The sequence below is a fragment of the Styela clava genome, chromosome 4 (assembly GCF_964204865.1).
Source record: "Styela clava chromosome 4, kaStyClav1.hap1.2, whole genome shotgun sequence".
Taxonomy (NCBI): Eukaryota; Metazoa; Chordata; class Ascidiacea; order Stolidobranchia; family Styelidae; genus Styela; species Styela clava.
The window spans coordinates 2,714,407-2,719,989 of record NC_135253.1 but is presented as its reverse complement, the minus strand read 5'-3'; the positions used below and the strand labels follow the sequence as shown (position 1 = coordinate 2,719,989).

Sequence of the window (5,583 nt, the reverse complement as noted above, 5' to 3'; positions counted from 1 at the left end):
AGAATTTATTCGGGCCAGTTGGACATTATGAACGAGCGATACAAACATAGCACGGACTTGATAAAAAAACACAGGTAAACTGCTTGAATCAATCCAAAGCACATGAAAATTGTTATTTTTATTTAAATTATTGTTGACGTGTGAAGTAAGGAACATTTCTGCCAGATATCATGCAACCTAAATTGCCTACATTTGTTTTTACGAAGTTGTTTTTGCAGAGGTGGGCCTTCTGGAATAGCAAAATCTTTGAAAATGAGGTGTTACCTGAATCAAACAAAGAAAATTTCTACATAGCGCCAGGAGCTGGCTTCTGCTGAGTAAATTTACAATATTCATTGCAACTGGTAAAGACCCAATTCAGTTCCCACTATATTGGTATTGATTCATGCTGGTAAATCGGCAAGTGAACTTTACTTCACAACCCCCTAACCCCACTTTCGAGAAAAATGGGAGTTGCAATATATTTACATTTCTCAAAATCCTAAAGCACCTAGGATCAATTTAATTCGTATACTTTCTGTGTCCCAGGTCACACCATTATTAACAACACAGTCCAGCTGCCACCAATGGTACACTTTGAGCTGATCATTTGGATCGGTGTTGGAGTATGACTGGAGAGAAGATGAGATTCCCAATCCAATCGTGTGCTATTTCCAGAATTAGAGAAATGTTTATTCACAAATAAAGTTGGCCCATGCATATCAATTGATATGTTTATACAAAGGCTTGTTTTTTTTAATGAAATGTCTGAAATCACAAAGCAGTATCTATAACACGAGACATCGATGAGAAAACATTTATTAACATGAATGTACTAAATATGAAAACTTGTGATCAGAAAATGTTAACATTGAATAAAAACTTTATTTGATAAACTGCGCCAGGTATTGTTGTTTCGGGCCGTGGGCAGTAATTTGCTGCATGGACTTTAACATAATCTTATGGCTGAAACGACCCCCGAATTATAGGCTTTTCAATAGCTCCATGGAAACATCAGAACAAGTAGTTCAGGAAATTTGATTCATAAACTGTAAAAAATTTTGTAATTTTACAGCCATTTCATTGTAAAAAATACGATCGTTTGGCAGTGTTTTGGACGAGCAACTATTTATACGTATTTTTACATCATCGTGTTGTAATTTCACCGCTTGTACGATGTAAAATTACATATACTGTTGCATAATCATAAAACAAACATACGGTTGTTAAATATACAATGAATTATACGTAACATACAAAAACGGCTGTACTGAACACAGCTATCTCGCGGTTATGTTAAAATAAGTCCACTTGGTAGTAATCAAAAGCATAGAGCTCAGAAAACAGTCTTCCACATATTATCAGCAAAATGCATGCCAATAAAAAATACATTGATGCGACGAATTTGGTTCCAAACGGATACAAATTTGGCTTCGCGTCATTTAGGCGCAAGTAATATAATACTACGTAAACCTGCGGCTTCGTATGTCATCTCGACATAGAATTTATAGCTTACGATAAAAAAAACCTAATATTGCACTTAATATTATATCGAGTGGAAGGATATTTTATTTTAGGCATCATGTAAACTGGTGATTCAACTGACAGCACTCATTCTCAAACGGACAGGTCTACTTGCAGTCACGACTCTAACTACTGGTGAATCTAGTAGTTTTACGCTGTATCGATATATCTTTTATCGGACCAAAGTATATGCAAATGTTTTGGTTAATATAATTTTGAATTGAGTGGCATATTTTCTTAATTTAATTATTTGCTTAATGCTCCTAAGTTTTAGAAATATCTCAGATCGCAACGGATTCAAATTTTGAATTTGAATTTTCTGACTCCGCCAAAGCCTGACGTACTTTCCCGCCAAAATGGCTGTTTAGTGCGGATTCCAGTTTCGCTAGGAAGCAGCTTGGCTTGGTTCGACTCTCAAAACAATTGAAGTAGTCTAGTTTGAAAGTGTGAATCTGTATATTTTACACTATGCTGCCTGAAGGTTGTAAAACGGAAAGTATGGAGAAAGAAATACCGTTACCTAGGTTGTAAACTCTGGACTACTGGTGCTTGTAGACTACCGGTAGATCTTCAGGTTTTGAAAGGTGAGCTAATTTATGCTATATCTGTCATTATTAATCAATTTTGCATTAATTGGATTGGCCTGTTAACTACAGCATTGCCGTACTAGATGTCCCATCCCTGCATTTAGACAATGAGCTATTGTAGGCCTACTGTACCATGTTCTGTTATTTTACTTTTAATTGCTCATGTTTAATCTTTGTTACCGGTATTCTATTTATTGGAGTTCTAAACCAAGGTAGTCTACACCAATGCAGAAACCAGACTGGATTCCATGGCAGGTGCACGCCCGAGGGCGCTAGCGCTCTGCAAAAATGCACGCGAGCGAAATCAATTTTGCACGCCGAAAATTTGCAACTGCTCACCAATGTAAATCGGTTTAAATGGTTTTAAAATCAATAATCCAGTAATATAAAGATGCCAAAATATTATAACTCCACAATTGTCGACAAATACCAGCCTGCAAGATTTGGTCTGATCGAAATATTGCGAAGCAAAAAGACCATGGATCTTTCCCCAACCTTTGACCCGCGAAAAATTCCTCTCATTGTTACGTCCTTTTTTGCATCTTGCTGATTGGCCAATGTCACGAAGTAAACAAGGAAGTCGATGCTCGGGGAAAGGTTCATATCGTGTTGAATGATAGGAAATAGGAATCCCGTGAGAATAGTTATGGACGAAAAGATCGCCTCCGCACCAATGGCCAAGTACGGCTCTGATTCAGCGTATTTTTCATACAATAATTTTACACGAATGTACTGAACAGTACCGGTATCTAAAGTTGCTCAAACACTCCCAAAATTAGTGACAAAGTATGAAAATGATGTTTGGGGTCAAAGGTCAAACGTCCATTTTGCTCTAATTTGACGTATTTTTATCCATTAATTCTACGTAAAAACACTACCAAAATTAATGACAAAGTATGTCCATTTTGCTCTGGTTCAACGTATTTTTTATCCAATAATTTTACGCGGATGTACTGAACAGTACCGGTATCCAAAGTCGCACAAACACTCTCAAAATTAGCGACAAACTGTAGAAATAATGTTTGGGGTCAAAGGTCAAACGTCCATTTTCTCTCTGATTCAACGTATTTTTTATCCGATACCGGTAATTTTACGCGGATGTATTGAGAGGTATCTGATGTCAAAGTCAGTTGCACGCGAGTGCAGTTGTTTTGCACGTCGTGAGCTATAATTGCACGCCAGGAATTCTTATTTGCACGCGGGAATTTCTGATTGCACGCCCGATTTCTCGTTCAAAAAGGCCATGAAATCCAGACTGGTGCAGAAAGGTCTCTTATTTTTTAAAATCTCAGACAATGTTAGCCTAATTCTTAAAAAGCAGAAAAGGATTTGCAATAGCCTATCAGCAGACTGGTAAAATTGTAATTTCAGTCACCCTGCGATTTGAAATGACTGATTCGAGATTTGAACTAGACTAATCTAAAATAAAATGCATCTGGAAAGACATCTCTAGTGAAACTGCAAGATTAGCTTCTGCAGTAGACAGTCATGAACTTTTCATGCCTATATCATTTTCATACATCTTCAATCTGCTAATTCTTTTCAGTTCGAAAGTGGACAAACATATCCTGCCATTTTACCTCTGGGGCATTCACATTTGGCCCTTATCAAGTCTGTCATTGTATCAACACTACAAAAGAATTTCTGGAAAGGTGAGGAACTGGTAGCCTATTGGTGTTTCTTTTTTCGATTGCAATGGTATGGACTTAACTGTTTAATAAAAAAAGCCTTGCTTATAAATATGAGCATCATGTTACTGTATATAGTGAGCCTCCTTGCACTAAGTTGATTTTTGTGCAATGAATTCAAACATAGTTTTTTGTCTTTCTATATAACAATTTTCATTGTTTGGAGAAATAATGATATAATTGCGAGCTTCAGAAATGATATAGCCTATAATAAATTTAACTTCGTCTGAGCATTGAATATACTATGAATCTACCACTTTGCTAATGGAATCATTTTACCCCAGCAGATCAAGTTATAACATATGTAAATATGTTGACTTCTCACTCAACTACTTGTTTACATTTTATACCAGCTATGCCCTTTTTTCAGCCGAATTGCCAAGATAAACAGCCAGTGCAAGAAAAAGTGACAGAGGGCCACTGCAATGTTGAATCTTTTAGATGGTTTCCACCTATTTGAAGAGATGAAATGAACTATTTTGCTGGCGGAGACGATCACTTCTCGAGTGTATTTGATACTATTTCGTTGCTGATATTTGATCACATATTTTATTAAAAGTGATTTCTTTTCAATTGTATTTCATTTCTTCAAGTGCTGGCATGAGGGTTAATCGAGTTACTTTGCGGATGTTGTTTAGTTTTACAACTTCTTCTTATAGTTAAGGTTAGCATCGCTATGGCTGTAAAAATCGGAGACATCCAACCCACTGCTTTTGCCTAGTACATACATTTGGTTGTAAAATTACAAGCGCTTGCAACGATACAATACATCTGAAGTTGTATATGGTGTTCACAACGAAGTGCATGGCATCGCTGCTGCCGCGCGTTTGGTTGTAAATCGCCCTTAATTTTTTTTACAGTGTAGATTTCTTCTCGTTTCCTGCTTTTGGACAGAACCATTACTGGGAACTCTGCAGTCACCACCAACTGCACATCCGCTAGTGCTTGAAGCACATTTATGCTAATTCTAATAAAGTCTATATATATATCGATAATATATATAACAAAAGAACTGGTTACAGAATTAGAAAAGCAGAATAAACCCACTTAAATTATAAAATCTAGATGATTTGTGACAAAAAAATAGCCTGGTATGCGTTATTTCACTGCAAAAAAATGTTACAGGGAAAGGTGCGGCACAGAGATTGAGCGAGTATATATGTTGACTTCGATTCGTTAAGTTTACCGCAATTTCTAATAATGCAGCGATATTGTTACTTATCGATCTCGATCGGTAAGTAAGTTGAAAGGTATTTGTCCGTTTGTTACTTATCGATCTTGATCGGTAAGTATGTTGATAGGTATTTGTCTGTCTGTATGTCTGTGTGTTAGATGCACGCGATATCTCACGAAAGCGAGGTTCAATCTGCTCCAAATTTTGCATGTGCATTTTGCATCATATCCTGGACCAGAAGCTTATTGATTTTGGATGAATTATGTCGTATAATTAGCGAGTTATGATTTAATTAGTAATGGGACACACGGTGTCACTATGGAGTAAGACCACTGTTTTGGGGATCCCCTAACCTTCGATCGATAAGTCTTCGGTTTCCAACCGAATTCTAGTTTGTCTGTTAGACCCCTTCGTATGTTACGCGATATCTCACGAAAGTGAGGTTGAATCTGCTCCAAATTTTGCATGTGCATTTTGCATCATATCCTGGACCAGAAGCTTATTGATTTTGGATGAATTATGTCGTATAATTAGCGAGTTATGATTTAATTAGTAATGGGACACGCAATGTCGCTATTGAGTCAGAGCGAAGGAATCGAAACCGCAGTTTCTGTTTTGGGGGATCCCCTAA

General features: G+C 36.9%; 1 long non-coding RNA gene across 1 annotated transcript; it reads left to right on the top strand.

Annotated features, from left to right (window-relative positions):
• Window positions 1–1,774: 1,774 nt before the first annotated feature.
• LOC144421884 (uncharacterized) lies at window positions 1,775–4,383 on the top strand. Its single transcript, XR_013475012.1, has 3 exons — window positions 1,775–2,087; window positions 3,637–3,742; window positions 4,149–4,383. It is a non-coding gene; the product is annotated as an uncharacterized LOC144421884 (long non-coding RNA).
• Window positions 4,384–5,583: the final 1,200 nt, after the last annotated feature.